At 34.6% G+C, this 10,090-nt stretch overlaps 1 protein-coding gene across 1 annotated transcript in view; it reads left to right on the forward strand.

Moving 5' to 3' along the window:
• LOC147030945 (uncharacterized) overlaps positions 1-5,537 on the forward strand; it is a gene marked incomplete at its 5' end in the record, with an annotated part of 35,213 nt that extends 29,676 nt beyond the window's left edge. Inside the window, 2 exons of the mRNA XM_085872058.1 lie at positions 1,793-2,007; positions 4,578-5,537. The remainder of the gene's footprint in view (positions 1-1,792; positions 2,008-4,577) is intronic.
• Between the last annotated feature and the right edge of the window lie 4,553 nt (positions 5,538-10,090).

A 10,090-nucleotide genomic window follows, 5' to 3' on the forward strand; every position in this document is an offset into this window, starting at 1 on the left:
AAAAGGTAACGTGTAAAATTTGTGGTCTACGTGGGCACATTATGTATGGACAAACAAACAATGAAGCAGAAAGAAATGCAATGTCCTCTCCTCCACCGTGGGAAATAAGTGAGATTTCTGAGTGACGCAGAGTAATAAGTGAGATTTCTGAGTGACGCAGAGTAATAAGTGAGATTTCTGAGTGACGCAGAGTAATAAGTGAGATTTCTGAGTGACGCAGAGTAATAGAGATTTCTGAGTGACGCAGAGTAATAGAGATTTCTGAGTGACGCAGAGTAATAATTGAGATTTCTGAGTTACGCAGAGTAATAATTGAGATTTGAGTTACTCAGAGTAATAAGTGAGATTTCTGAGTGACACAGAGTAATAAGTGAGATTTCTGAGTGATGCAGAGTATAAATGTGATTTCTGAGTGATGCAGAGTAATAAGTGAGATTTCTGAGTGACGCAGAGTAATAAGTGAGATTTCTGAGTGACGCAGAGTAATAGAGATTTCTGAGTGACGCAAAGTAATAGAGATTTCTGAGTGACGCAGAGTAATAATTGAGATTTCTGAGTTACTCAGAGTAATAAGTGAGATTTCTGAGTGACGCAGAGTAATAAGTGAGATTTCTGAGTGATGCAGAGTAATAAATGTGATTTCTGAGTGATGCAGAGTAATAAGTGAGATTTCTGAGTGATGCAGAGTAATAAGTGAGATTTCTGAGTTATGCAGAGTAATAAATGAGATTTCTGAGTGACGCAGAGTAATAATTGAGATTACTGAGTGACGCAGAGTAACAATTGAGATTTCTGAGTCACGCAGAGTAACAATTGAGATTTCTGAGTCACGCAGAATAATAATTGAGATTTCTGAGTGACGCAGAGTAATGATTGAGATTTCTGAGTGATGCAGATAATCTTTCATTGTGCTACTGTTTACTAGAGAAGCAGAGAATTTTTTTATTGTGGGTGTGTTTCAGGTTGTTGGTTGCGGCTAAACACTCAGAGGGGAGGGTGAGAGTTTGTTGGGTGTGTGGAATTTTCCATGTGCTGCTGTTTACTATTGAGTCATTTCAGGGGTGGGTCCTCTGAATATGACTCACTGTTGCAAAACACTGGGTGGGGCTGATGGCACTCACTGTACAAGCCTGTGATGAACAACTAAATGCATTGTGTTGTGTGTGGCTAAGGTGATGTCTTTAGCTTTAGATGTAGAAAGATTGACCTTGAAACTAGTTTCAGCAATTCTCTCATTTAATCCTGATGGTTTGAACCATTTTATTTCTGTATTTGATGTAGCATTGTTTATTTTGTTTGAAATGTTTTCTTTTGTTATAAAGCTTCTTATATCTAGCTTTGCTTACTATTTTACCATGTTCCTTATATCAGGATTTTGTATAATCATTGCATTGATGAACAAAGTTTTCTTTAGAGCAAAACATGCTACCTTCATAGATGTATTAAAAATGAGTCTCAAAACTATTTTCATTGAGCAGTTTTGAATGAAGATGACAATTTAATGGTTTACCTTTTTTTGTGAAAGACCTACAATGCTGGCATGATGATGTTATGGAACTTTGCAATTCTTATTTTTAAACCAGTGACTGTTGAGATTATGCCCTCCATAGACTCTGCCACAGTCCAGCCAGGTATTTTTTTCCATAAAAGCTTTGAAATTTGTAGAAAATGTTTTGAGATCTATGTGAGCATGTTTGTAATTACCATGATTGGTTCCACTTTGGTGATTTGTGAGGATGCCGTCTGACTATTGCATTGATTAAAATAACTTATTTGGCTGCTGTTCCTGCAGGTGCTGTATCTGCAATGATTGTTCTGATTACATCCGGTGGGGCGATGAAGCTGCCAAGAGATGGGGACCTGCAGATGGTAACCTGCTTCTCCATGATGGGAAACTGATATATTGAGGCATGGGGTGTGGTGCTTCAATTTCAGCCCACTGAGCAAGTTGAACTCACTTGGCATGCATAGGAGGTCGTGAGGCGGGGCACGCATGGGAAGGAGGTGGTGAGAGAGATGCATTCTTGACAGACAAGACAGGTTAAAATACCAATATCATTTGGTCTGCAGCAGTATTAATCAAATGGAAACAATTAGATTTTTAGATCTGTAGAAAAATGTACATTCACCAATTTACCATTCATTTACAAGTGAATTTATTTTTGACATGCAGGATCTTTGCTTTTTTTTCTGTAGACAAAAATAGGAGTTATGGAAACAAAAGAAGGTTAATTATTATGGTCCACATCTTTATTTTTGATTTGACAAATTAAAATTTGAAGTGGAATTTCTTATTTATTTATTTCCCCATCATTCATTTGCTCATCAAAGTTTGGTCCTTTGTTATATGTCATGTTGGGGTAAATGAAAAGCATTTTTTTTGTACTTGTTACAACAAAGGAATAAATAAGGCAAAATTATCAGATTTTCAGTCAATACCTGGATTTGCAATCATGATAAGACGAAACATATACATAGTACATCGAGTAAACAAAAACTTGGATGGCATGTGACATGCATGAGAATCCACTTTAGTGTTCTGTTCTGCATATTCACTTCTTGAGAGATGTTCTAGTCTGGAGTTTGAGGGTTTTTTTGTTGTTGTTTGTTTGTGACGTGCTCATTCTCCTAATGATGTCCATGTGAAAATTAATGTACCTATTTTGTTCTTCATCATTTTGTACAAAAGTCATATGATACTTTATGGATTTTATTAAATTGTTTACAGGGCCTTAGACTTGTATTGGAGTTGCATACATACCACTTTGGATACAAAAAAAGGTTATTTTCAATGCATTGCACTGTAAATGTGATTGATTGATTTATTCATTTTTATTTATTCTTATTAAGTTCCTTAACTCCATAAACAATTAGGAGGAACATTTTTCCAAGGAAGCCTGAAAGTTGTAAGATTGTTATGAAGTTCATCGCAATATCCTTTAAGTTGTAGATAAATTATCTTATCGAAGTTTTATCTGAATCCAATTAATACAAAGATATAGCTGATTGAGAGAGATTTGATAAGTCAATACTTTATATCCTGCTATAAACCTATGGCTGTTCACCTCTTGATTGGTTGAGGTATTTATCCTGGTAATGCTTCAATAACTCTTTTATTGGGATAATTAAACAAAATGCTGTTGGAAGATCTCAAAAAAAAAAAAAAACGTCTAAGCTTCTTTGAAAAACCGAACAAATTTTGATTACATGTGGGGAAGAAGTATGAATGGTTTTAAAATTTGCAAAACAAGATTGGAATGTTCCTTCCCCACCATCCCCCACTCCCACCAACCCCACCTTGCAAGGATTATTAAAAACAAGCTGACGAAAGTGAATACTTATGGTTAAGTTACACACTGTCTTCATACTGACTTTGTAATATCAAGCAGATACATATATGCTGTGGTCTCATTGTTATATTGTGCAAGTTGAAGTTAGACATTGGGTGATGGTGAAAATATAAAGTACAATTGATTTGATAGACATACAGAGACTGTCCATAAATGAGTGGAAGAAGAAAATAATGTGTTGATACATAGGAAAGTTGAAGTATAAAAGTGAGCTGCTCAAATTAAGCCTGCTCAGGAAAACAGAAGCAGGTCAGAAAGTATACAGATCGAGAAGCAAGACAAGACATGGGCTGCCATTTTATCTGTTTCAAGAGTTGTGCTTTTCTTTTCATAACGTTTGAGTCTGGGGAATACAAAGTGACACAAGAACCTTGTCCTATAAATGAGTTGTGTGTGTGTGTGTGTGTGTGTGTGTCTGTGTGAGTGTGTGTGTGTGTGTGTGAGTGTGTGTGTGTGTGTGGGTGTGTGTGTGTGTGTGCGTGTGTGTGTGTGTGTGTGTGTGTGTGTGTGATACAAGAGCTTTGTCCTATAAATGAGTTGTGCTTCATTGCACTGTACTCAATTTTCTTTTTTAAAAAAATATCATTTTCTGAAGTTCAAGGTCGTCAACAGCACTTGACTAAAAAGTTTTGAGGTGCTATCCACTTTTATAAGCCAACTTAAGAGGTTTGTTACAAAAGCAGAAAGGAGGTATTTTCAATTGATTTTATGGATAAGTAAGAAGGATGTTGTGATAAACAGGTTTAATAAGTGTACTAAGTGAATGAAAACTTTTGATTTCTCAGCTGGCAATCAAAGACTAGGCAGGAAAATAAACATTATGAGGGAATTGCAAAATGTAAGAGTTATGAAAATGACTTGAGGGTTAATTATTCATCAGTTACCTCTTAATGAGTGTTAGCATATGTGTTTGTAGCCCAAATGTTAACCTCACCCTCATGGCTATCTCTTGTCCCTTTCTTTTCCAACTGTGTTTAACTTTCCAATCACTCCCATTATCCTTTCACACCATAAAATTTCACTTCAGGGATTGGCAGGATAGCTTAGAGGTATACACACTCACCTCTAAGCTGTCCAACCTGGGTTAGAATCTCAGCCAGGCTCTTAACTGCCATCCGGGTGTTTCACATACTAAATGTGCTGCATACAAAATAATAAATAAACTTGAAATATATGAATTTTACAAGGTTGTTTTTCACTAACATTTTATAATCCTTTGTTTTACAGGAGTTGCTAGGGAATGCAAGGAAATTTTAGAAACGGGAGGAAGCTGTTCTTCCCATCACACCCATGTTATATCATATCCTGATAACTTCGCTGCTCCTTATCAAAAAGGAGGGTTTGATTTTTGCCAGTGAATGCTTTTTATTTTTTTTTTTTTTTTACTTGGTTGCAATTAATTACTCTTTCACTCAAATACATATTCACTTTTTGTCTGGCATTTAATATAAGCATTATTTCCCTTTACAACTGAGACAAGATTCCTTTTTATCAATCAATATTGTCTTCTAATTATTTAATAAGTATAATTGTGTGTTCCCCTATTTGTTTTTTTTAATCATGGCAATTACTCTTTTTCAAGGACTTGGCACTGGCACATTTTTCAAGGGCTTTTTCAAAATTTATATGTTCACATTTATTGCATTATCAACACTGTTGCACTTATCTGTTTATTTGCAACAGGGTACACCCACAGAATACTTTGTTTTACCTAGTACATTAAAATATGTGAGTGGTTCAAAAAAGTTGTACAAATTTTTGTATAATTTGAATGGCTTTTGCTTGCATAACTTATTGCAGTAGTAATAGCAGTCCTTACCTATAGTTTTATTACAAAACCAAAATACCTTTATTTTAAATATTTCAACCAGAATGCTCAATATCATGTTTTTTGTTTTCCTTTGTCATTTGATTCCAATATGATGTCATTTTCTGCAGCATATACAGTGTAATGCAATCGATTTATATCTTCTTCAATTCATTGCAAGGTCAGAGCTATCACTTTCATTTAAGAAAGAATGCAATGGATTTTAATGTAGAATCCTGTATTTTTTTCACCACCTCTCCCTTTTTCTCAAATGTTCAAAGAATGGAAACTGTACAAGTACTGAGACCATGATGATGAATTTTGATTTCGTAAAATGTGTTTTGTTGAAATAAAAATGTTTCTTCCTGAAAATGAAAAAAGCTTTTATATCTTTATTTTAATGCAAATACTTGAAGCTTATTCTTCATGCATTACAATTTGCTGTTTATATCAAGCTTATCGTTAAAAATTTAGAATTGATTTCTGAATTATCTGACTGATTCATTTTACTCTTCCCTTTTGGTTTGCTGGTATTTGAACATTTGGCTGGCTTAATTTTACCCTTTAACACAACAATTTATTTTGTATGAGGCATAAGATAGTGGTATGGAATAATTTTAATTTAAAAAGTTGGATAATGTGAAGTTTTAGTGTAGTTTCATTTTTCTGGAAATGAGTAACAATGTATTACATCTATCTACCTTTGCTTAGTTTATTGTTATTTTTATTTTGCATTGCAAATCTTTTAAATCAAGCATAATTAAAGGTGCTGTCTAACTTTAAAACAAACAGCATAATCATTTTGTAATGCTATATGATTCACCTTGTTGGAACCTAGTACTATACATGGTCATTAATCAGATAAATTATTCAAGGTTTTTATGATTGTTTGTTGTCATGATCATTTAATGTTTCAAGGTTCAATTCTTCCATTAGATCATGAGCTGATACTGCACTTTTGTTTAATGTATCAAGTTTGTTTCTCCATCTGAGACTTTGTCTTCATGTACTGTTTCACTTGTTGGCTCATATCTCATGTTGATTGAGTCATTGTCAAGTAATGTCTTTGTATTTTACATTAATTGATTCCTCATCTTGACATCTCCTCAAGTGGACCAATATTTCAATAAAATAATTCTACCCAATGTTTATTTTGTTTTTGAACTTTGAAAATTAGGAATTTCTATTGCTTTTGTATTGCTTTCAGGTGGTGATTTAAATATTTAATCTCCGTGTAACTACATATTCTTGACATTGTGTACCCCTCCATTTTTCCTCCTTTGCAGTAGATTGTAAAACTTCATGTCAATAACCTTGCAATGCCTCAAACTTCTGTATCCAGTGTCACTGCAACTTTGTTTTTTGGCTCGCTATTCATACAAAAGGTTTTCTAGAGGTGAATATAAACTGCAAAGTGTTTTACTAATGTCTTTAATCCCTAATGCAAGGTATTTGTATATACCTATGTTACTTGTAATTATGCTTTTCTAAAATGTTCAAAATTGGATGCTTCTTTAATTTGTGATTGAAATATTGAATAACATTGGAGGATTTATTTTAAATTTTATTTTTGGACATATTGTAGTTTAGAAATGCATATGCCGATGCAGCATCTTTACTCCCATCAAATATCATTTTAGAAGCAATCACCCTTAAAAGTCTTTGAAAAATAATGTAGACTGTGCTAAAACAATTAAGCCAGAAGATTTTGCTTTATCATTATATCAACACTTGATCATATTTTAAAGAATGCTTAATTTTTTTTTAAGTTTTTGTTTTCTCAATTTTAGCTCTGTTGACTATTCATGTTTTTTGGTAAATTGTTTAAAAATCCCTTCAAGTATAAATTTTAATCTTATTTTTGACTTTTGATGGGTGAGGGTAGTAATAATTTTGACTTGTCATCTTGCTTTTCAAGTTGTCAAAAAGCATTGTATTATCTTGAAATTTGTTAACTGCAAAATCTCACATAGCCTGTGGTCTGGAATAATGGGAAACACTAAAAATTATTTTCTCAAATTGTACATTTCATTTTCATCAAAAAATATTTTGCATGAGGGTATGATTATACATGTTCTTGGCAAGGTATGTTGCAATTATTCATAATTCCGATCTATATTTTTCTGCTATCCTGATTGTCAGGACATTAAGATAGGAAATGCGTTTCCACAATGATAAAGACCAATTACTTCTCCGGAGAGTGACAACAGGCCAAATTTGAAGCAACCTCAGAGTACATCATTATGCAAGTATTCAACATACAAAATAGCAAAGCTTTGACAATTTATTCTTGCACAGAAATCCGACCATGAAGCTGCAATAGAATAGTCTGTGAAGGTGGGTGTTGGTCTATCAACCGACAAGATATACAATGGATTTTATCATCTAAAAATGCTTATTTCCATGGAAATTGAAGTGTGGCTGATGTTTTGGACATTAGCCCTTTTGCTCTGATGAAGTACAAATGTTTTTTGCTTTAATATTTGACATCTGCTTGTCAACTCTATGTGACATTTAGTCAAATATATTTAACCACAATTTTTTCAAGTTTTTCAAAAACAGATAGTACTTTAATTTTTTTCATAAATACAGTAAGCCCTCAAATATCGTGGGGGTTACATTTCTATAAAATGCCGCAATCGTTAAAACTGTAATCGTGAAAAACCAAGGGTCTATGGGAAAAGTGGGTTTCAATTCCTGAGCTTCGAGAAAATAGAGAGGAAGATCAACAGCAGCCATAAATAAACATATCACAATTGAAATAAATATATAGCATGTTAACATTTGAAATAAACATGTAAATAAAATATGTACAGTATAAATTAAACAAAAACAAGACTTTTACCTTTTTAATTTATTCCAAAACAGTGAGGTGATTTTTACAAAACAGCATGATGGGTGAGGGTAAGAATATTACATACTCTGCCATAATAGAAACCACAAGACTTAGCTTGGGATGATGATGATGATGATGCTGTTACAGCGGGGAAGGGGAAAGGGGGATTAAGTGATCGGAAGAGCAGCATTAGCTTTACAGCAAAGTCGCCTGCAGCATTGCCACATAGAAGGGTAAGACAATCCTTAACCACCTTACCTTGAACCCTGGAGCAGATATTTTCTGCTTAGAGAAGAAGGTAAGAAATTGCATCCTTTTTAAGAATAAACCTGTCTCATTGGCATTAAAAACCTGCCCCAGCATAAATCCCTTCACCTTGAGTAGTTCCATGAGCTGTGGTGAGAAGTTTTTTGAAGCATCATGGTCTGCCGATGCTGCTTCCCCGACTAATTTTACATGATGGAGGCCAAATCTTCTTTTGAATTTATCAAACCAGCCTGTGCTGGCTTGGAACTTATGAGGCGCTGTGGTTGAATTTCAGCCCTTGGTGCCTCATGGAAACATTGGTAAATCTGCAATGATTTCTCCTGTATCACCAGTCCACTCAAAGGCACATTTTCTTTCTTCTTTGTGTGGTCCTCCATCCAAACATTAAGCACATTTTCCATCCTTTTAACATTAGGCCTGCAATGGCACTTTTGCAGTTTTCGGAGTTCTGGTGGCAACGCTTGCACGGATATTTGACTTGCTTTCACGGATACACTGCACAGTCAATTCATTGATCCCATAATGGCGGCCCACAGATGTCACACTTTCACCTCTTGCCTAACCTACCTACAACTTGATTTTTTTTGCATAATGTTATAACTTTTCTCTGTCTTTTGGCACAACTAATTTTGTCCATTATTTTATGTTTGGGCTCATTAAAAACGGTGCACCACAAACAACAAAGGGCTTGTAATGGGAGGTACAGTAATCATACATACAGATGCAAATGTTGACCCATCTCAGCTCAAAAACCGTGATTGGCCAAAATGAAATCCCGCGATACCAGTAAGTAGGAACACAATAGGTTGCCAGATATTTGTCGAAACTAGCGATATTTGAGGGTTTACTGTACAACTTTTAAATATCTTGATGTGCAACTTAAGAGGTGCAACGTCAGAGATCTTGTCGCCCACAATAACTTGAGCAAATTTTGCTGCATAATTAAATTAAATGTGCTCTTCAAGGTTATAGTTTGCACAACATTATCTGATGAAGCAAATATAAATAACAGTAAACACTGGACACAAGAATCTTTTCTTTTTTTAAAGATCCCAAATCATGGACCATGCTCTATACAGAGCATCGATGCTGCCTTTTAAGCAGCTTATATGGCCAGGGTTACAGTCTTGGATAGGTCACCAATCTGAAACAGGGCAAGAATTTGGAATTTGGCCAGGTGCCGGTGATAGTTCGCCTACTTTTCATGAAGGACACTGTGGGATCTTTAACATCCACAAAGTAATGCTGGCAGATGGGACACACACCCAGATTATCATCCATCTGAAGGACAGCCCACATATTGATGAATGCCCTGCTTGTAAAACACCATGATGACAGTTTACAACTGGGTCAAGATTCAAACCCAGGCTGGACATTCAAACCCAGGCAGAGGCGAGTGTGCCTCCTCCTAGGTCATCCTGTCAATCTTGTATGCACATACATATATATATATATATATATATATATATATATATATATATATATATATATATATATATATATATATATATATATATATATATATATACACACACACACACACACACAATGTTTTTAGGCATTGATGTTTTGTCTACTTGATGCAGAAACGCCCAATTCCCAGAGTGTACATTCCTAACTCCAAAATAATAATCAACATGAGCATGTAATAGTCTCTGTGTACATTAAAAGTGTTTGTCCACCTTTTATTCCATATTCCGAGAGGAAAATTTACTTTCGAATATTTATTTCAGAGCTATCTGCTTTTTACACAGGTGATCATGACTTGATTCTTTCAAAAATGACATTGGTGCACAATTGCTGACCGCAATCATTCATAACGATTGTGAG

This window comes from Eptatretus burgeri, chromosome 3 (assembly GCF_056783735.1).
Source record: "Eptatretus burgeri isolate ZD-2024b chromosome 3, Ebu_testis_v1, whole genome shotgun sequence".
NCBI classification, from domain to species: Eukaryota; Metazoa; Chordata; class Myxini; order Myxiniformes; family Myxinidae; genus Eptatretus; species Eptatretus burgeri.